Below are 23,587 nucleotides of genomic sequence, written 5' to 3'. Positions count from 1 at the left end.
AGTATTATGTCCAATTTTCTGAGGAACAGCCAGACTGATTTCCAAAGTTATTATGTAGTTTTTAATGTAAAGTGAACCACCTTAAAGTTAATGGCTTGGTAACATTAAAGTGCCTTTACAACTGTGCAGTCATTACCTCAATCAGATTCCAAAATACATTACCCACAAAGAAACACTTTACCCATAAGACAATTGCTTCTTATTCCTCCTATTCCCTTAACCCCAAGCAAACTCCAGCTCTAAGCAATTACTAATTATTTTCTTTGTCTATAGATTCTGGATGAAATGTTACTGTATACAGCCTGTATATTCATCTGGCTTCTTTCATTCAACATGATATGTTTAGGTTTATTCATGTTTTAGCATGTGTCAGCATGTCATTTCTTATTATGGTATATTAATATTCTATTGTATAGGCACATTGCAAATGGTTTATTCTTTCATCTGTTGATGGATACTTAGCCTGCTTGTCCATCTATCTGTTGATGGATAGGGCCTGATGCCCAGTGTGCTAGCCTGGATTCCAGTGTGCAGTACCTGCTATCTACGTGGGCATATGCATATGCAGGCTCACCACAGACATGAGGCTGAACATGTTTCCGTGTCATACTGTTTTCGTGTAATGAGTTCATGTCCATGGATTGGTCTTGGAAAATCTTTTAGGACAAGGAAAAGAAATTGCTTTGGTTTTCTAAGATTTTTGCTGGGGTCTCACTTTATTACCAGTAGCTGTGTGACTATTAGTCAACCTCTCTTATATTCAGCCAGTGTATTACTTTTAGAGTATTAATACATTGAAGACTTAATACATTCTAGAAAGTTAATACATTAAATAGACCCCTGTTGAAGTGGGGTCAGCTTTTTGAGCAATAGTTCACTATCAAAGAATGAGGGTATTTCTGCGTCCTTTCTAGCCTTGATAACGGGCAACCTGCATTTTTATAATATACTACATTTCTTGTTTTGTTATAATGAAGTCAGTTTTTCTCCCAAAGAATGATCACTTTTCATTGATGCTTTCTATTTTCAACTCTGGTTAACTATATTATTTTGAGTATTTGTAACAACCCTTTAAATTAAATTTATTTAATAGTAGACCTATTTTATAGATAGGATAGACAAGAAAAAAAAAAAAAGACAGAGGAGGAGAAGCTAGAGTTCAAACCCAGACAGGAGGAATTCAAAGGCCACAATTAAATTTCTTTAAGTTTCTGACATTAGGATTTTTGTTGTTGTTGTTGTTGTTTTGTTTTTTTGAGACAGGGTTTCTTTGTATAGCCCTGGCTGTCCTGGAACTCACTTTGTAGACCAGGCTGGCCTCGAACTCAGAAATCTGCCTGCCTCCCAAGTGCTGGGATTAAAAGTGTGCACCACCACTGCTCGGCACCTGACATTAGTTCTTTTTCAGTGATTGTCTGTTCACAGACTTTTACCTTTTCTAACACCACCAACCCCATGGCTCTCCCACAGGTGCCTAAATAATTGACAGTCTTTTAGTCCTACTTAATCATTCTTCTTCTTCTTCCCTCCTCTTCTTCTTCCTCCTCCTCTTTCCTCCTCCTCCTGGTCCTTATCCTTGTCCTCCTCTCTCTCTGTATGTGTGTACGGTGTACTTGTACATGTGTATGTGTTTGCAGGCACCTGGTCATGTGTATATGTGTATGCATGTAGAGGCCAGAAATTGACATCTGGTATCTTCCTTGATTACTCTCTTTCTTATGGTTGATAGAGTCTCTTGCTGAATTCAGGTTTCACATTTTTGGTGAGTCTGGCTAGCCAGCTTGAGAATCCAGTCTTGCAATGCAAGGCAGGCTCCCACCCCACCTAGCTTTTATGTGGATTCTGGGATCTTAGCTCTGATCCTCATGCTTGCACATCAAGTATTTTACCCACTGATCCTACCTCCTGCCCCCTAACCCCCCAGCTCCGTGCTGTTTCTAAGAGTACGTTTCAGAGGACTCTGACTTTCCACCCTCCTAGGCTGTCTGAACCAATGAGAACAACACCATTGTCATGTGGCTCATATACAGCAATGATTGGTTACGTCACTCCCCAATGCCTTATGCAACCATGACAGCAGCCACAAATTAGAACAGAATTACTTTCACAGGCATGGAGCCTGAGAGGTCACTTGCTCCTAGTCACATTCCTGGCTCTTAAGTACACCATTTACCCCCTAGACCTTTGACATGCTGTGTGCCTTAGAGTAAGGGAAATATCTCAAGGTCTGGTTTAGAAGACTCTTGTTGAAGTGGGATCAACTTTGCCAGCAGTAGCTCACTACAAAAGAATGAGGGCATCTCTGGCCACTTACAGCTAAACATACAAGTGCCATCCTAAAGGATAGCCAATGGCTTGTCCATAGAAGCTGTCTCAGGGTGCTTAGGGGGTTGTCACTTTCCTCTCTATAAAGGAAGCTCATTAAGTTCCAGGAGTCTGACAACAAACATCCCTGACAACCCAGTGACTAATGGTCCCCAGATGCTGCTCAGGGGTCAGTCCTCCTTCAGATCTAATGGCAAACCCTTCATTACACACTGGGAAGTGACCTTAATCCACAGTGCTGATGACTCTCCTAGCCGAAAGAGTAGAGGGATTTCAGGATGGTAACATGGTGCCTTTGCTTGGTAATCACTTGACTTAGAGGCCCGTTGTCTGGAAAAATCTGGCTTTAAATTAATGAATGTTTACCTTCCTGCCTTGATCAGCCCTACTGCTGATCAAGAATGCATAAGTAGGCGAGCTGCTGTTTTGTGGTATATAAACACAGCAGTTAGTGCCAAGCTGGGCTTTGCCTAAAAGTCACCCTGGCACTAATGACATGAAAAGGAGATAAGGTTTGGTTTCTCATAGGCCAAAGGTTTAGTTCTAGCTTGGCTCCTTGTGGGCTTTACTATGGCTGCTGCTGCTGCGGCCATGACTCTGGACTGCAGTGCAGACTTCTTTCCATAGTTGGGTGTGGGACTCCAATCAACATTTCATTTTGAAATGACTTGCTGAGTAAATTCTGTCAGCTTCACACATTCACAGCCATTAGGACATTAAGCAATCTAGCCTCCCGTAAGGATGATATCAATTGCAAATGCGATTGTACTTCTTTTCACTTAGGATCATCTGGCCACAAGTTACTTCACAGGCTCACTGGCAGGCCTGAGAGTGGCCCAGCATTTCACAGGGCTCTGAATTGGCTGGCCTCCATTTCAATTGGTTCCGAGCCATGCCATACTCAGCATTAAATAGTTTGCAAATCACCCTTATTTATTAACCTCTACTTCTACCACTACTTGGATGGCTTCAAGGGAAGTCATTCCAGGACACACAGGGTGCCTTCAATGACTGAGCTCTTCTGTGTTGTCACACCTTTGCTGCCTCTCCGCCCCCTCCCCCCAGCTTACTCTTCTTGTCACTCAGCACTCTGTGCAGCCTTCTCTGACTTCATCTTCTCTCCCTCCCCCACCATGCACTCAATTAATCATTTCCTTCTGATTAAGACATGGCTCTTTTGTTTTTCTAGAGAGGGAAAATGTACCCACAAAGAGCCAAATCGATAGCTTTAGAAAAAAAAAAAAAGAACCAGGAAAGAAGTGCTTAAGGGAGATTTGCAGATCGTTATAGGGGGAACATTCTCTCCACTCCCTTCTGTGAGGCTCTTGTATATCAAGTTTTCCAGTTTCTAGTAGACTGTGTTCCAGAGATACGGAAATCAGTGTTTTTAAAAAAATCTGTTCTTTCATGATTGCATGCATGTAAATAATACATTTTGCTAATATCCACCCCATTATCTCTTCTAATCTTCACACTGCTGAACCCTGATTTCCAACAAGCTCCCCTGTACTTCTGTGTCTTTTCTGTGCCACGTACTGAGTTTAGTTAAGGTTGCTTATAGAAACATGGGTGTGGGGTTATGTAATGGACATGGGCAATGTTCCAGTGGCTATACCATGAAGTCAGTGAGTTTTAACAAAGATGATGATGATGATGATGATTAGACAAAGTTAATCTTGGAATAAACTCAATGTGTCCTTGGTCTGATTTTGAGAACAGCTCCAGGCCAAGTCTCCACTCTGCTTGATAACACTGCAACACTAATCTCATCTGCTATCTGTCCTTCAGAAAGGGAATGGAGCTCTAGAGCCATTTTCTAGATACCTGGGGGATGGGCTCAAGGTACATCATACACTTATGTGGAAATGGCTTTGTAACACCCTAACTCTTGTGCTAGCAGACCCAACTGCTATTGGCTATTTCCCAACTGCTTGGCAGTAGGCAGTAATTTAGGGGACATAAACATATTCTGACACAGAACTGAGTTCAGTAGAAGCATAAGTAGTATACTCCTTAAATATGTTTCTGGTATAGAATGAAAGAACCAAAGAATACAAAAGGTGTTTGTCAAATATTAATTTTGCAATGAGCCTAACTCTAAATCAGCTGCAACAAAGAGATCGAGAGACAAGGCCTGTGTCTCTGAATCTTACGTACCACTTGCTCAATTTAGAAAAAATCCTCAAGAGGGGCCACTGTGGGGGCTGAACACCACTCTACAGTGAAATCCCATTCTAGCAAAACTAAATTTCATGGGATCTGAACAGTCTGAGCTATGTATGATTGGAGTTTGGGAAAGAATCCTGGGGCTTTGTTTGAGGCTTTCTCACTGATGTCAACAGTTTTTCTTGCAAGTCAGAGCAATGGACTCAAGCACATTGTAGGCTCCCTCTAGAGGTGGGAGTGTACAACTGCATGTGGAGCTCTGGGGGTTGGATCCTGCTCCGAAGTGAAGAGCAGAGTCAAACTGAATGAATGGGAATGGCTATAGCTAGGGAAGAAGGGTGTGGGGGATGGGCATGCTCAAGGTACATTGTATACTTTTGTGGAAATGGCTTTGTCGCACTGTTATAGTAGCAGTACTAATACTAACAGTAAAACAAACACTGGAGTTATCTTTTATTACATCAAAATTTATTGGGCAAAAATTAAACTACATTATATACATGTATGAAATTCTCAAATACTGAATAGAAAGAGTGATAAATAATGTACTAAAAAGGAGTTTTCTTATTTTCTACACAGCAAAGCTGAGATCAAATACGCAGTGAGTGCACTTCTCATGGAGAAGGCTGCAGCCTGTAAGATGAGATTGCAGAATTAGGTAAATTGATTATAACTGATGATTTGTGGCTCCAGTGGAAGAAAGGGAGTAAAAATTCCATAATGACCCCTTTTGGTGTGTTGACTCCTAGAAGGGGACATACTTTGGCTTGATGGTGGCATCATTAACACTGTCATCATCACAGCACTCATCACTGAACAAGAATTACCTGTCTGGGACTAAGTAGACACTTGCATTTTCTCATGAAACTTCTCATAGGTAGATACTAAAACAGCACTAATTACAGACGAGTAAGCAGAAATTTATCAAGTTAAGTCCTTTGTACATGATCACACATTTAGCATGGGCTGATTTAGGAATCTGTATTTGGATCTAAGCCCTTAAATACAATAAAAGAGTGCTTTCTAATTAGATAAAATTAGACTCAGGGAGATTAACCATGAGCCCCAAAAGCAAGGGGGGCCATTAGCATTTGTTAGAATGAAAGTATATATTCAATGCTTAATCCAACATGAAAACTCAATGAAAGTCATCTCCTAACCCCAGAAAAGACCACAGTTCTGATTAAGTAATCTGTGTCTTCAAGAGTATATGTCAACTTGTAGATAGTGCTGTTAATATTTGCATTTTGTCACCTTGACCTGCATGGTGTCTATACAAGGGCAGAATGAACATGTGTTAAAGTAATTACTGAATGCCTGAATTCTACTAGTCTTTTCTCTAAGAAGCTTAAAATGAGCTAAGAATGATAAAAATCTGAACACACAAATGCACATACCTCTATATATCCACTCATATCATAAAAGTGAGCTGACATACATTGAAGACTATATATTGCCTATTCCTCATTATTAAAATCCAGAAAGATTTGCCCATGCACAAATAAACAGTTGGGAAAATACTGATTACAGAATAGTTTGCAATAGCAAATACTAGGAACAGCAAAAATTCATCTGTGCAATCACAGAGAAGTACATTTGAGTTTAGTAGTACAAGGAGACTAAAATAAATTGAATAAAACGAAATGTGTAACACAGATGAGTCTCAAAACACAATAAGCAAAAATAATGATAATGCTAGCTCACACATGTTATGCTAGGCAGTGTTAAATTGTTTACATGCATTAATTCATTTTGTCCTTGTAATAATCCTTTCAGCCCACCTACAAATGAGGATGTTGAAGAAAAATAGTTACATTTGGCATGTGTTAAAATGCTTAAACATGACCAAAGAGATGTAAGATTATCCACATATGTAGAAAAAGAATACAAACACATATGGAAACAACAACAACGAAACACACAAAAAGAGGGACATGCCATCAGAGAGGCAAATAATGGGGAGACAGCTCCAGTGATAGCATTCCATCTCTTAAGCCACACAGTTTGTGTGTGTGCATGTGCACAAACGTGTGGTCATGGCACATTTGCATAATGTTCCTCAGGTGCCTCCATCTTTATTTTAATCGTGTGTGCTACGACTAAACTGGGCTCACAATTGTTTTTGTTTATTCTGCTTTTGAGACAGTGTCTTGCACTGGCCTTCACCTTGCCCAGTAGGTTATACTGACTGACTTGTAAGGCCTTGGGGCATATGACTATCTTCTTAGTGCTGGGCTTACAAGCACCACCATGCCTGACATTTTTTCCCCATCATGTGTTTTGGGGATCAACTTCATGCTTCATTCTTCATGTTTGCAAGGCAAGTTCTGTACCAACTGAGTTATCTCCAAAACCAAGACAATTTTTTTAAAAAGTTATACCTCTTTCCTATGTCTGAACTCTTTCCTAATTGAGAAAGTGATCTGTAAGTAGAAACCAAACAGTTTGAGGGCCCAGTGGAAAGAAACGCCCTGTTATCTCACGGAGAATGGATTACCTGTCCTGAGCTTACTCCTGAGGAAGACAACACGGGAATTTAGCAAATGTTAAAGTCATTGCTAACAGCACACGGATGAGGCTGTGCACAAAGTGGAAAGATAAAGCGAGGCTCAGAGTGGGAAGAGAAAGCCCATTTTCCATCCCAAGACCCCAGGGAGACTGGTTCAGGTACTGGCCTTGGTGACAACATTCTACTTGACCTTTCCTCTCTGGTCCTCTCTGGGAAACTGGGAGATGCTGCCCTTTCTGCTCCTGGTTACTGAATGAACAATTCAGCTGGTCAGCCGTGGCTCTCTTTCAGATTGTGGGTGTGTTGGGGCCATTGTCTGCTGCTCAGGGACAGACCAGTTTCCACGGAGGACCTGTGTTTACAAATGTGACTAATAACGGAGCTTTGAGAAAAGGATGAGCATTTGCTGCAATTCAGAGCTGAGACAGAGACTGCTGATGGGAAGCAGGTTGCATGTGTGGTACGTGTTTAGCTGCTTAGTACCCATCCAACTGTTTTCCAGAAATGCCAGTTCTTATGCAGCTTGGGTACTGGGTCAGGACAGCTGCCAACTCCAGCTGCTGTCTCAAACCAAGAAGATTCCTTAAAGAATGAATTGGGGAAGAGAGTTTAAATAATTTGTCCTGGTGATTCTGCTAATAAATTATGGAGTGAGAATTCCAAAGCAGGTTGCCCTCTTTTGAACCGCAATGGATTGGCATTAACATACGGGGATGAATTATACTTTTGCTGTGAGTCCAGGAGAGTTTTTGTGTCATATAAGCAGCCTGGAGACTTGTTTCTGTTCTATCTGGGCTGTCAGTAGAATGACTATATAGTAAGGGATGCCAAATGAAAAGCATTCATCTCCAAGAAATCTAGGTCTCCTATTTTCCGGGGTCGGTGCTCTTTTTACCACGGACCTTTTCTTTTTTGTCTTGTCTTTCTGCTTCTTAACAACGGTCATTGTCTTGGTTGGATTTTACCTCCAGGTAAGAGCAGGCGTTAACTTTGTTCTTTTGAAGGATGAAGAAATAGAGGCTTTGAGGTGAGATGACTCATTCAATATCACAGAGCTAGGAAGAGCCCATCTTTCTCTCTGGGAGTGTCCTTGCCTTTGCAAGGCTGTGGTGGTGGATTGAGCGTCTGTGAGAGATGGAGAACCTCTTTCTTCTTTCCCACGCTCCCTACTCAGGAAATGTTAGCATCTTCCTGTTGGTGGTGCTGTGGCTAGGGGGTGGATTTAGGCCTAATGCACAGGTCTTACTCTCTGGGACTCTTTAAAGTAATAATCTTTTATAGTCACAGATGTTCTTGTAGTGGCTTAAGAGCAAATTCCTTTGAGGGTGTTTTGTTTGTTTGTTTGTTTGTTTTATTTTTGTTTCTTTTGGATCCTTCCTCCCTCCCTCCTTTCTCTCTCTCTTTCTCTTCTTACAATACAAACTCAGAAACATCTTAATGACATGGAATGTATGGAAAATTTGAACAAAGTAGAGTGGCAAATCAGGCCACCCCGGGCCAGCCATTGTTGACATTTTCTGTGTTTTCCTGTAGTCATGTTCGAACAATGGCTGTGTTGTTAGTTGTGACGAAAAGGAATGCATCATTGTATCTTTCCCTTCAACTGAATAGTGTCCATATTGTGACCCACCTTTGTAAATGTCTTTTTAAGACGCTGATAATACATCATTTTGCAAATGTGCTATAATTTACTTAACTGCGTCCCTGTTGTGAGGCCCTTGTGTGATTTTTAAGTGTTTTATTATCATAAACAGCAGTCATGTCCCCCTGAATAAGCCCTTTGTGATATTTAAGCTTTCTTCTCTTAGAACAATTTTCAACAAGAAAATACTGGAACTTCTTTTTACTTAAAACATTATTTCGTTAGGAATTTAGTGCTGACACCAACTGTCAAGCTGCTATTAGCCTTACAGAAATATGCAAGTCATCTTGGGGTTTTCAATTAAATTAGTGTCTTAAAATAAAATTTTAGAAAGTCATACTGAGGTTCTAGTTCATACCAGGTATGAACTAGAACCTGAAACAGAACAACAAATAGAAATGTAGGACATAAACATGTCTAAAAGTACTAGCAATAGTACCAGAAAGTGCTAGAACAAAGGTCACGAGTCAGGCATATGGAGGTGCATGCCTACAGTTCCAGCACTTGGGAAGCTGAGACAGAATGGATTTCCAGGCTAACCTGGGCTACACAGTGGAAACCTGTCCCTCAAATAGCTCAGTCTAATTATGAGGAAAATAATATGAGTAAACACAGCGGCGGACATCTTACAGGGTGTTTGGGCAGTAGGGCCTCACAGCTGTGAAGGATAAGAAGACACTAAGATATCATCCCAGACATCACAGTAAAATGCATTTTGCTCTTCTGCATGGAGTCCTGGAACAGAAAAATAGTGGCAAATGATTGAAATCCAACTAAAGACTGGATTTTATTTAATAATAATAGGGCAACATCACTTTCTTACATGTGTTTCAACAAGTAAACCAGGGAAATGTTATGTCCTAAAGAAGCTGGATGAGGGGTGAGCTCTCTGTACTATGTGGACAAGTTCTCTGTGAATCTAAAATACTCCGAATTTTTTAAAAGATGAAGAACAAGAACCCTGTAGTCTGGCTTGATTTGGAGTCGGGAAGCTGGCATTTTCTATGGTTGACTGGCCTTGGACAATTATTTCTTTGAGTTTCAGTTCAGCTATTATATACAAAGGGAATAATTTCCATTATAACGGTAATGTTGTGACTATAATTAGTGTTATAACAGGCATAAATAAGTACCCATTTACTTAGTGTGAGAGTGCCTCTTTCCAGTTTAGTTTCTTTTTGGTAACTAAGAATTTATGAAATAGAAATGCAGGATTATGTAAAAAGTAGAACAATTAAAAGGCCTTGTTACAATTTTGGAATCAACACAAAGCATCTATTAGTAGAATCTGGAAATGGGATCTGAGGTGGGATTTGGGGGTCATTACTTTCATTTTTCTATGTAGTTGTTGGGTCTTTTCCGAAAAGTAGGTGTAGCAAGAGCGTGCAAGATTCTGAAGAGACCCCCATATTCTAGCCCCGGCTGCCCAAGCGCACAACTTACAAATGTCCATTTAAGACATGGAAATTCTTTCGTTTGGGTTGCTCAGAACAAACAATCTGGCAAAGCACTGAAAATGGTCTATGGTTGGCCTCTATCCAAAGGCAAATTATTTTAGTATGAAAGTCTAAGGAAAATAATTTAACCACAAGCTATGTGAACAGGAAAGAAAAATAACCAAAGACTAGAGAAAACCACACTCTGGCCCTCTCACATACACAGTTCCCCTTCTGGGTGCTAAACTGCAGCACAGATCTGCAACCCGATCTCAAAGTTACACTCTAAATGACAAAGGTTTGATATTAAACTATAGTAGAAGCCATTGAGTGGGTATATAGGTGAAGCAAATTATTTCATATTACCCAACCTAGAGGACAGGACATGTATAACTTTTCCTGGGGAAAATCCATTTTATATTCACCATGGAGAAGACAATAACAGACCAAAGAAATGTTCTGTTCCAAGTCCAGCCTGGAGAACCAGTGAGTTTACTGGTATTGCTCACAAGAGCTCAGGTGACTTGGGCAGCTAGAAAGCCCCGCCCCTGCATTGGCAACCAATCATGACAGCTGCACTACTGGAGTTCCTTGTACAACCTTCATGGAGTCAGGCACCTGAAAAGTCTCCTTTCTCACAGCAGGGTATTGCTTATGTCACCTCTGAAAAGGGCCTTGTGGGTCTTCTGAGTTTCATAAGCTTCCCACATCTCCCCACGAGGGAGTGGTTCAATCTGTTGGAAATGGCTACAGGAGAGGGCTTGAGTTCAGGTCCACTTACAGGATATGATATCACAGACTGTGCAATACATATCATATATCTCCAGATTCCTCGTTCTAAAAATTGTACTACATAACAAGACCTTAAAGAGTTAATACAAAGGTTAAATGAGGTAATAGATGTGAAGAACATTCCTGCAAAGTTCTCATAAAGGAGGCAATGCAGATACACCAGGGGCTGGGGAGATGGCTTGGCGGTTAAGAGCGTGTACAGTTGTTACAGGTGTTGAGGTTAGTTCCCAGCACCCACATCAGGTAGTTCACAATCACTCCAATAAATCAAGATCCAGGGGATCGAGCACCCTCTTCTGGCCTCCACATGCACCCGTGTTCTTGTAAAAACATCTATATACAAACATTCATAATACACTATGCACTTTTTCAAATTAAAAACTCATAAAAATGAGTGAAGTTTAAGTCTGACTTGTCATTGACCCTACTAAATACAGGCCTTTTGTCAAACAACTTGCAATATTTTTTTCCACAGAAATAGCTATTCATATGAAAGTTTATAGGATAATATTGAGCCTGCAGTCTGAATTGTTATACCGAGGGATGAACATATGGCATTGGTTAAGCTTCTTTTTGGCTGCAAAATTTGACCTTGCTTTTCAATGTGATCCGCTTTGGAAGTAGAAGGAAGGGTGTGGACTGAGCATCACACATTAATTAGGGGCAGCAAATTCATCTTCTGGGTGTGAGCCTGGTTAGCTAATTAGTGTTCCTCCAGCGATGAGAACAAAAGGAATCCATAGCAACAATTCAGTTACCCAGGGAATGAGGCTTTTCATGAAACTAAAATTTCTGAGATAATTAGATGGCTTTGAAAGTGCAAAATTTGATATTTTGGGCTAAAAATTGAAAAATAAGAACACTTGGTTATCTATTTCCTATGCCAGATTGCAAACATCTGTCTTATCTTCCCTTGGATCAATGGCCCTGAGCATATTAACTGGTGTTTACGAGCTGTTCAGTAAATGCTTTGTTAAAGTGAAGTGTATGACTCATGTTCCTGACCTTAAGCAGAGGGGATAGATGTGCTCAGCCTTATCATGAAGTGCAGTCATTACTGTAAGTATTTTTCTAACCATAATAACCGGGTATCGGTTCACGCCCGTGAAGCCCTCTGAGGCAATTTGCTCTCGTAAAATGGTCTAAGATGTGACTTTAGGTTTAGTTTTCCGGCTTGCTTTTTAAGTTTTTCCGTCCTCTCTCTTATCAAAAAGGCATCAGCCATTTTGGCTAGCCATCCTGCGGAGGTTTGCTATTTTCTCACGGGTTGTTCATTGTGACTCCAGACACTCAACTGGTTAAGATCCTATCTAAAAGCAAGGGCTTGCCTAAGCTTGGGTCTGCAGAGCTAGAATCTGCACTCAGATCCTTAGGTTGCAAATGCAGTCCTTCTCTATAACACAATACACAGCACCAGAGAACGCTGATCACGCTGATCACACGCGTGACGGGTGCGTTAGGAAGGCGAGTTTGTTTCATTGTTGGTTTTTATTTGTGCCCGATGCCCCTGCTTTTTCATTGATTTCCTCGAGGAGAGACGACAGGCACAGCTTCCGGTAACCCTAACCCTAACCCCAATCCTGAGGTAGCTCCTGCTTCTTGTTTATCTTAATATAATACACCTTTTCCTGTTCAAAAGTTTTAAAATTTCAGCCAAATCTCCCAACCTCTGCTCCCCACAACTTCCGCCCAAGTGTTTTTAGCAGACTGGCTTCACCTGACCCTTACTTAGTCCCTTGTCTCAGAGCATTTCCCCATCAGAGTGTGAGGTCTCTCAGGCTTGTGACTGGTTAAAAAACACAGCTCTGTCCAAGCTCCTGGAGAGACAGCTTCTTACCAAACAAGGCCTGGGGTGGGATCCAGGGGTCTGTTGATGTCAGGGGATTCTTCCAGGCTTTTCAGTGAAGTGTCCAGACCAGAGTGTTTCTGTCCTGAGTTCAGATCAGAAATTAAAAAACAACAAAACAAAACAAACAAACAAAGCCCAAAAATTGCATTGATGTTTACTATCTTCAAATTTCTCCCTGATGGCTTTGGGAAATTCTTGGCCTATTTGATATATTCATTGTCCATCTTAATACAACCTTCTATGTAGTTAATAAAAAGAAAAAAAAAAAACCTCATCACTTTATGAAATCCTACCCAGGCCTAAAGTCATTGGAAAGTAAAGATGTTCTTATTGGCATAGAGTTTGTGACACTTATGAACAATGAGGGTTAATTGCACTGTTTCAGAAGAAAATAAAACAAGTCAAAAAACCTACATGGTGCTCTTAGTCTTGGCTAACTTGTGAGCAGGATTCTCAGGATTCTTCATTCCTGACACTCGGCCTGAGAATTTCTCTTGAGTAATCAACAGGCTAGGACTGGTTTTATCACTTTAAAAGGAATTTGCTTATATTTTCTTTTGAAGTACTTTTTTTTTTTTTTTTTTTTTTTGTGCAGCAGGGTATCCAGGGGCTAAAATTTTCTGTGATTCTCCCAACACAGCCCCACAAATATTGGGATTACAAGTGTGTGCCACTCTCCTTGACTCCTTTCAGTATTCTTAAATTTAGGTTCATCCCTTCTCCTTCTCTATCCTCTTTCCTCTCCCCGTTCCTGTCTCTCTTCTTCCCTTCTTTCATAACAAGTTCCCAAAGTTTGCACTTGTGTGTATGAATATCTGAACTCCAGTTGACCTAAAACTCAAGATTAGGGTAAAACTAGAGTCTAATCTAAGGTTTTCTAGACAAGCAACACACAAATTATAACCATAACTTAGATTAGTTTTAGATTTCTAAAAAATGGATATGGTGGGAGAGCTCAGCAGGAGATTTGAATTAAAGCAGAATATAAAAATATTTATTGGGTAAATCAACATATATTCAATACACAGGTTGGTTTCAAAACTCATGACTCTCCTGCCTCAGCTTCTAAATTAACTACAGTTGTATAGCACCTCACCTGGATCTTTGAATGGATGTTTATATAAGAACAACAATGAATATTTGAAACAAAAAGTGAAATTTCCCTTTTCTCATTGAAAGTTTTATATTTTTTAAATTTATAGAAACTTTTTGGACAATGTAGGCTAGAGATGCTAAAATTTTGATTGGGAATCAGTTTCAGAAATTGTTAGTGAATGCCTATAGTGCTGTATTACATATTAAATTGAATAATTCAAGCTCAAGAAGGCATTGATTGATTAATGATGCCTGTATAGTAGGGAGCTGGAGGACTTGTGGAAGGATGTGTGAGAAAGAACCTGTTCCAAGCCTTTATTGTTTATTCCTCCTTTTGAAACTACAACGTAAGGAAGGAAAACAGAGAAGTTAAGACCAACTAATGTTCATGCAAACGTTTGCAACACAGAAAGGATTGAATCTTAGCAGTTCTGGGTTTTAGAGTATGGTATCAATGGGAGTCACTAACAAATACAATACATACTTGCTGCCATAGTAGATGGAGAAGTAGAGTTACCATAGTAGAAAGAATGAAGGACCAAAATACCATATTGACGACATCTTCAAAGCCATAGGGCACATAAAATACAAGGCTGTTTGCCACATAATCACTGTGCTCAGAGATGAGAATTCTGTTTGTTGCAGTATGGGTCTTTTCAGAGAGCGGAGTGATTTCTCATTCAGTAAAGGGTGAGCCCTTTCTCATACATAGCGGTAGCTCCCTGCAATCCCAACATTTGAGAGACCCAGGCAAGAGGATGGCTATCAGTTCTAGGCAGGTTGGGCTACACAAAAAGATGTCTCAAAAGTGCAGTCAAACAGACCACCAAAAAAATTATCCAGAGCTCAAAGGACCCATGGACCACAGTCGAAAATGCATGAGCTAGCTTCAGGATGCAGCCCAGCATGGCCTTAAGTCACTAAGAAGCCCATCCTTGCTTCAATCTTAAGACCCTCTTGCTTAGGCTCCCGGAGCAGTGATTGCATGTGTGTGGCACACTATCTGGCTGAAAGTGGAACTCTAATATGAACCCGTATGGGAGCTGTGGAGAAGTTCCACAAGTAGAAGCTGGCTTATTAACAAAAGGATACTGGAGGAAGCTGAGGGCTTCCAGAGTTCAGTCAGAGTATTTCCTTGGGCCTTTCTGAAAACGACTATCTCGTCTTGTCAGGCACCTCTATAATCTCTTCCTTTCTGTTTGTCTTGAAATGAAGCTTGGTTTTATTATAACCTGGGGAATTAGGGCTTGCTTTCATGTGCAGTGCCTGTGAAATGTAGATTCTCTGATAGTTCTCTCTAAGCGAACCCACAGAACCCAGTAAAAACAATGTTTACTTCATAAACAGCTTTGAGACCTCCTCTATTTCTCCCCTCTAATTTACCCAGGTTGCTGATGTTGCTATTGTTCAGAGGAACACGAGGTAGGAAAGTTAGATTGGTACACTGACTAAATTGATTTTATTAGTAGGCTGGAGCTTTCAGAATGAATCTGCTTGTCTTTTCCACACTTCTGCCTTCCCAGAAAGCCTTCTGATGTTTTTGAGTGAGCTTCTACTGGCATCAGTGGAAAAGGATGAGGAACAATGGGGTACTCTGAAGACCAGATCTCGGAGTGCTTCATGACCTGTTGTGGGACAGTAGCTTCCCTCCAAGAGAAACTGGGTTGCACAAGGCCCATGTAGCTCAACTAGTGTCTGGCCTTTGTGGCAGAGTGATGAGACAGGAGATAGAAATGATGTAGGAAGGAGCAATCACATTGTCCTGAGGTGAGGGAGCACCATTTAGCTATGTCCAACTGTGTCAGAAGGAATATTTGCTTTCCTTGAGATTTTAAATAAATTTTTTTTAGTATTCTCATTGAAGAATATATAAATGCTTTATCAGCATGTGATGTAAAAATCCCAAGAAACCTCAATCCCAGTTCAAAATCCTCATTAGACACTAGCAGCAGTCAGCATAACTTGTGTAGGAAAGTCTTTTTCAGAGATTGACTCCCTAGGTTTGGTGACAACTGGTGTAGTGATTTTTTTCTTTTTTCTTTTTTTTTCCCTTTTTTCTTTTTGATGCAGCATGGCTACCTAATGAGAAGTATAGCTGATCACATGCTCCCGATAGCTGTAAGGACAGACAAAACATACCATTTGTTCAACATGCAGGAAACAGCTTATCATCAAGAGGCTCATTGTCACCAGCCAGCCGAGGGCTCTACCTTGCCAGCTCATGACTGGGAAGAACAGAGCCCTTGACCAGACGGAGTGTGAATCTCTACTCCGATTAATAACTGTTGCCTTAACTTTCCTATGACACAGATTTCTCTTCCATTTGAGTCACTCAACAAGCACTTAGGAAGAGCTTCCTATTTGGCAGACTTTGTGGCAGGCTGAAGGGATCATTTGGTTAGCAGAAAAGGCTTGAAGCCAGTCTAACAAGAGATCAAGAGAGACACTGGGCAAGACTCACAAGGGAAACTGAGAGCTGAAGGCACTGGAGTGTCCTCTTAAGAATATAGACCCTGGACTAATAGTGTCTGTGTTCCATGTCTGTTATGTTCTCTAGTGAGTGTTTCATTGAGTAAATGATCTCACTTAGCTCCATGTTAACTTCATCACTTGCAAAGTGAGACCAATGTGTCACTCCCCACTGCCTTTTTGTCAAGACGGAACATTGAAAATTGGGCCAAGGTGCTCTGGGATGTGGTTCTTACTAGTACTTCACTAAATATAGCTAACAAAGTGGAGAAACAATGTACAGTCCAATAAAGGTAGGATGGAGGGCACTGGTGACGTCACGGCAAACCGCCTTATCCTAGTGTTTAGATCACACCGATTTTGACACAAACCTATTTCTCTACCATCTGGTCAGGTGGTTGCTCAGGACTGGGAACCTGCAAACCAAAGACCTGCTTTGCAAACTGCTTCCCTGTTTAGCTCTGTTGAGATGAAACAACGGAGGGAGATCGGAGGGAGAAGTGACTTATTTCTTCTACTTCCTGAGTGGTTTCTGGGACCAAACCTGGGCAGGGTTCTTCACCTGCCCAGATACCTGTATCACCGGGTATCCCAGTATCACCAGCAGCAAATACATCCTGTGGAAGCATTTCAGGAGGGTGCACAATTTTCTCACTGCTTATAAATCTAGTTCCATCAGACTCTGCCCCAGAGATGCCTGCACCAGGCAGCTGGGCTCCCTTTCCAGAGGTCCAGGCCCCTTCTCTAGCTTTCTACATTTTAATAATTCTAAGTCTTACTAGAAATGGCAGCTGCTTCCTACACTTGCCACCTCATGAAACTTTAGAGCGGGGGTCACTGAGCTTTTCATCTGAAGGAGCAGAGAATAAATACTTCAGACTCTGTGGGACACATGCTATCATTGTTGCTCGTTTATCTGACAATGTTTATTGAGGTTACAAAAAAAAAAAACCCATAAAAACATTCTTAACTCACTGGTCAAACAAAACAGACCATGAACTGGATTTGGTCTGCAGGTTACACTTTGTCAATCTCAGCTTGAAGTTTCCTTTTCTCTTTTATGTTACCGGTTTAAACAGCTTTTAAAAGAATGTAAAATTTATCAAATAATTTAATATTGGCAGTGGCTCATGCCTTTAATCCTAGTACTTGGGAGGCAGAAGCAGGCTGATCTCTAAGTTTGAGGCCAGCCTGATCTACAGAGTGAGTTCTAGGACATCCAAGGTTACACAGAGAAACTCTGTCCCAACAAAACAAAACAAAACAAAACAAAACAAAACAAAACAAAACAAAACAAAACAAAACAGTTAAACAATTTAAATAATTAAACACATATTTAATAAGTCATCATATTATTTTCATCACTGCTGTTCAAATGGTGATGTGGTGACTTCTGTCTCTTTCCTAGTCCCTGATAGATGTTATGGATAATGGAAGGACAATAAGGAACTAAGTGGGCAGAGGGTTGCTGCAGGACTCAAAGGGAGGTGGAAGAAGGATGCTTCAGAGAAGGACAAAGATATATAAACATCACTAGCAAAATGGAGTGAGGGTCACTGTACAACTACCACATCAGAGACGGTAGAACTAGAGAGCCCATGGAAGACCTCCGAGGCCCTGTTAGGGATTGAGCTTCCCACTTTTCAAGACAGATGGAGCGCAGGCTTATGCCTAGGTTTTGAAAATATCTTCATGGGTAAAATTCAGTGTGGCATGGACTGAGTGGGCTGATGTTTATAAAATGGCTTACAAAAACCCAACATATTCTCAGCAAATCTCAGTTCTCCACTTGTATTCCCTCTGAGTAACTGTGGCTCTGAGGACTGTGCAACCAGATCTGCTCAGCTTTGGTGGGGTTCAAGGTTAGAAGGACACCTTCTTCAAACAGTGAACAATCTGTCTGCCAGTATGCAAATCAATATTAAGCATAATTCTTTTGTTCTTGCGTTGCCCAACCACAAATATAATTTTTCAATCAGACTCAGAGTGAAATGACCAAGGTTCTGAGAACTACGTTCACGGCCACTTGGCAAACATGTCCTTGGCAGCTTTTCTGCTGACTCGTGAAGGATTTAGTATCAACCTCAAAATCACAGCCCTTAGGACTCAGCCAGTGTCCTAATGTCTCCTCTGTCAGGCAGCTTGAATGCTTAGCAGAAGCTTGGGTACCTGGAACAAAGAAATAGCTCACTAGCTGAACCTGTCCAGAGGGCTACAGACTCAGCAAGCTTTCGTAGTGGCCTCAGTTGCATTGCATCAAAGCATAGTCTTAGTTTTAGACGGGGAGAATATAGTTTCTGGAATGACAAAAAAAAAAAAAAAAAGAAAGAAAGAAAGATAAAAAGGGAAATACCATTTTCTCAGGAATGTTTGTTCCCAGTGACCATTTGCTAAACCCTGTGCTGTGTAGTCTGGGGGATAGTGAAGAAGTCTAACTTATACCCTCTTTCCTGGAGTATACAGTTTAACAGGGAAGATGACAGAAATCTTTGGGTGCCAGAATCTCACTCTGAAAGAGGTTAGAATCTAGTAGGAGAGTTGAGATGTAAGTACACAAAGAATTTCCATGCTAGTATATAAGAATGGCCACCTTTTGGCTCCCACAACCATCACCATGGGCAGTAGGTGTGACCAGCTGCTCTCCAGTCTTACTCCTGTCTACTCAAGTCTACTTACTCCAGCCTACTCCCATCACCAGCACCCTTCCTATATTGTACAGAAACTTCTTCTGGGATCTGCTCCTGAGGCAGCAGATGTTTAAGTAGACTCAGGCCCACAAACTAAGATACACTGTCCTAAGCAGTGGTTCTTAATTCTTCAATTCTGGTTATACATTTGAACTACTTGGCAAGCTTGAGTTCTAATACCCAGGCCATAGTCAGACCAACAATCAGAATCTCTAGAGTGAGCACTGAAATTAGTATTTTAAAAAAATCCTGGTGATAATTTTAAAGAGATCATCCAAGCTAAGTTTAGGTAGGGAGCCAGTGTTTTAAAGTGAGTCCACCCTGATCTTGCAGAGTATTTGATAAGGCACTCTCTCTTCCCATCTTTCAATAGGGATGAGTTTTTAATTTGGCAATCCTCCTATTCTGGTCAGCTGAGCATGAGGACTACACATGTGTGTTATCATTAGAATTACAGATGCGTGCTACCATCAGGATCACAGGTGTGTGCTACCATCAGGATCACAGGTGTGTGCTACATCAGAACAACAGGTGTTTGGTACCAATAGGATTAAAGCTACCATGCTAGGTTCAGGGCCTGTGTGCAGTCTTTCTTGGAAGCTCTTCATGTTTCTGTGCTCCATCATCTGTCCAGGAACTACATTCTAGTTTAGGAACTGGTTGAAGCAATAAAGTCGGGAAATGGATATGCAGACTTGCTCGGACCCCTCCGATGTATGGGACGTGACTGAATTCTGCAGCCTCTGTGCCTTAGTTTCATTCTCCTACTATCAGGGAAGAATAAACGGACACAGAAAGAAGTGTCTAGATCTTGTTTTCTTTTCAGTTGGCAAGCGGGGGATGAGAAGGCCAAAGACGATGGTGCTGATTGTGGTTTCTGTCTGGTGATCGAGTGAGCCTCACTAATGATTTGTCTTTGTAGAAAGAAAAGCCAGCCTGGAAACTGGAGCCCCACTCTCTTTCTCACCAGGTCATGAGAATGTCTAGTGTCCCAAGTTCATTGAACTTGTATTCCTTTGCAATAATGCTGTGAGCAGCTGGGTTATTTATTCCCAGAGGCACGGCAGTGTCTGTAGGGCTCCAAAACACATTTCAAGAGAACGAGGCCAGACTTGGACTAATTTGTTTTCTTAAAGAAGCTTTTCAAAAATAAATAAATAAATAAAAACACTGAAGCAGCCTTTTCAGGTCAAGAAAGGAGGCTGACCAAATATCAAGTTTTAGACCAGACCCTCTCATTTCCCGTTTGGGGAGATTCCTATTACATTCAACTTATCCTGGTTACATCTTTAATCATTTGAGGCATAGGAATGTATAAAGATAACCACTTAAGGCTTTACTCGATGATAGAAAAATACCGGCCATCTTAGTTAGTTTTTTGTTTGTTTGTTTGTTTGTTTTCTGTGACAGAATGCTGGCCAAAAGCAATTTGGGGAAGAAAGGGTCTATTTGGCTTACATGTTCCAACCATGGCCCTTTATGAAGGGAAGTCAGGGCAGGAGCTGAAGCAGAGGCTATGGAGGAACACCATTTACCAGCTTGCTAAGCTTGCTTTCTTATATCACCCAAGACCCCTGACCACAGTGAGCTGAGCCATTTCACGTCAGTCACTAATCAAGAAAATGCCCCATTCTTTTATTTATAGGCTGAAACTTTTTTTTTCAAGACCTACTTTTAATGATGGTTCTTAAAATGCTTTAACGTCCCTTTTAGTCCACCAACCACCAGAGGTAGTGGGAAAGAATGAATACAGGGGGCAGGAGATGGAGAGTAGACATGCATAGAAAGGTTCTTTGGAGCAAGTCCTGTCTGTATTATCTGGAAATCTGCAGTTCAGTTCATAGCAGCAGCAGCAGCTTGCTCAATCCACTTGCAAACACTTCACACACACACCAGCAGTGCAGTTTGGTAGAGTCGGAATAGCAGCAGTGGTGGCACTACCTAGCAGAGACAGTTAGGCCTCAGCCTTGGCACAAATCAGCAAGAGGGACCAGGAGGGACACCAGGAGAAGTTCTCAGCTGTGCCTCTCTCAGGGAATCAAAGATCAATGAAGACATGAGACCAACAAGGGTTGCACAGCTAGCTCTATAAGCAAGCCTAGCTCAGCCTCTGCACTGTCCCTCGAGTCCTTCTTATATGCCCTTCAGACATCATGTGTCTTCTACAGGTCTTGCCTCAGCACATGGCTAGTCGCAGCACATGCATCTGTCTCAGCTGACATCACTCTGCTTAACAGCCCAAGTCTATAGAAGTGGCAAGAAACTGCAGCACAAGTTTTTCTCTATGGAGTTCTGAAAAATGCACCTCAACTACACAATGTAAGGCAGGCCAACACATACGTGTTGTTAGCAAAGAATCCTTCATCGCATGTCCTTTCACGTGCTTGCTTTAGCAGAACATCCTTTCTCCGGTGTCTGCTTCATCAAAATGTTCCTTCATGAGTCTGCCTTAGCCTTTCACCTGTGTTCATCTCAGGAAAACACTCCTTCATGTGTTTGCCCCAGCAAAACACCATCCAACACAGCTGTCTCTCCAAAGAACCCTTAAGCTTCCACTCCAATAGGCCAATGCAATGGAGCCAATTCCTCCATTAAGAATCCCTCATTCCAGCTAAGTCTGGGTTTGTGTCAAGCTGACAGAAGTCAGTGAGTACCCTAGCCTTCTAATATAAGCACAGATAGTACTATCTTAGTTATCTTCCAAACCTTCATGTTCCAAAGCTGGCTTCCAGGGGTCAGGAGTGGCTTTAAAAACACAGGCCGGGGATCTTCAAGGTCATGATGCCAGCAGTCACTCTGACCTAAGGAGCCAATCTCAGAGCTTACTCAGCTGTCCAGGCTTCACCACCTACCCAGTCCCTCCAGCTGTCTCCTAACAAGTTTTGCCGGGTGAAAAGTCACGACTCATGTTGGATGTGAATAGCAATGTGGGTTCTAACTGCTAAGTTTTAATTCTGCTAAGCCAGAACCATGACACTGGGGTAGTATAAAGCATTTAAGAAAGTACTGAGCCAGACAGGCTAAGTATGAAATGCTTAGCACTCCAGAGCCAGAGGAACCCCAGGGGATCTGATGATGCGGGATTGTCACCCACACTAAAGACTGAAATTCTATGAGGAGGCATTCACAGTCTATGTGCTTTATGGTAGTATCTGGCCATGCCACTAGTGTGCCAGCAAAAGGCTTGAGCCTCCTCTATTTCCACTAAAGGGGAAAGAGCAGGTGGTGGGCACATCGGATAGGAAATCAGGGCAGCTTGAATGATACCACATTGATTGGAGTGCTTTGGAAAGACAGCACTTTGAAGGCTGGACCACCTACCAATGAAATGCAGAGTGGCTTGTGAGGGACAGCTCTGTGGCTTTTGTTTTATATCACTCTCTTCTTTCCCATAACATCATAATACATCTTGCTGCTTTAATGGCAGATCACTGGGAATGTCTTCTTAGACCTTTTTGTCTTCTGAGGACAGAGCTTTGTTTCTTTTTGTGTGGTGGTGATCAAACTCAGGGCTTCCATGTACTATAGCCCTACCTCAGAGAGAATCTCTCTCTCTCTCTCTCTCTCTCTCTCTCTCTCTCTCTCTCTCTCTCTGTACACTCATGGGTATGTTTGTGTATTTTTTTGTCCATGTCTGTGTGCACATACATGAGTGTGGGTGTGGGTATGTGTGTGCACTTTTGTGTGGAGACCAGAGGTAGATGGTAGGCATTTTCCATTATCAGCCTTCCTTTCTCTGTGAACCTGGAGCTCATTAATTTAGGTAGACTGGCTGGCCAGTGAGCTCCAGGAACCTACCTCCCCCCAGCAGTGGTTATTGACATAAGCCACTGCACATAGCTTTTTTTTTATGCACTATTTTGGTGCACTGCATACAATTCTCTCAAAGCAGCACAATTTTAGGCAAAAACCAAGCCTCCTGCAGTGTTCGCTCCAGACAAGTTTTAAATGCCAAGAGACACCAACAGGATGAAGTACATTTCTAGAATCAGCCTGCGGCCCAGAGGAAACACACACTCCTTGGCATCGTCTTTGAATACCCACCTCCAGCATTTCTCCTCAGAAACTGCTGCTTCATGAATAACCATGTTAACAGGCATGAGTCCCACTGCAGATGGAAGCCAGGATAGTCAAAGGCTTTTGAAAGTCTTGTTTTTTAGAGTCATATAGGTCACAGTCAATGGGAAACGACGCAGATATGAAAACAAGCTGAGATGTTAGTCAGGGATGCTCAAGGCATACTGATAGGGGCCACCCAGGACCTGGGGAAGAGTGAGCCAGAGCCTGTAGGGGGCTGGAAGTTGCTGTGGAAATTTCATTTCCAGTGCAGGCAGCAGGCAGCGTGGAAAGGCATGAACGGAACAGAGAGGCCTGGGTGAAGGACTGACCCAGTCAGCAGAGGACCCCAGGCTCTGATGCTTGAGGTTCTGGACAATCAGAGGTAGCAAACAGCGGGGTTTGTAGGAGGATGTAACATGTTAAATTGAAGGGTTGAGTTGGAGACAATCTTTTAAAAGGCAGCTTGTCAACAGAGGAATGGATACAGAAATTATGGTACATTTACACAATGGAGTACTACTCAGCTATTAAAAAGAATGAATTTATGAAATTCCTAGC

The 23,587-nt window shown here is 41.7% G+C and overlaps 1 protein-coding gene across 2 annotated transcripts in view; it reads right to left on the bottom strand.

The window, feature by feature from the left end:
* Me3 (malic enzyme 3) overlaps window positions 1-23,587 on the bottom strand; it is a 180,442-nt gene that overhangs the window by 127,879 nt on the left and 28,976 nt on the right. Inside the window, exon 2 of one of the 2 annotated variants that reach the window (XM_029479566.1) lies at window positions 12,708-12,801. The exons of the other annotated variant lie outside the window; for it this stretch is intronic. The gene's annotated coding sequence lies outside the window, so the exon portion shown is untranslated. The remainder of the gene's footprint in view (window positions 1-12,707; window positions 12,802-23,587) is intronic. 2 annotated transcript variants of the gene reach the window in all.

This window comes from Mus caroli, chromosome 7, assembly GCF_900094665.2.
Source record: "Mus caroli chromosome 7, CAROLI_EIJ_v1.1, whole genome shotgun sequence".
Lineage (NCBI taxonomy): Eukaryota > Metazoa > Chordata > Mammalia > Rodentia > Muridae > Mus > Mus caroli.
Note: the sequence above shows the minus strand (reverse complement) of the source record. Positions and strands in the feature narration are given on the sequence as shown.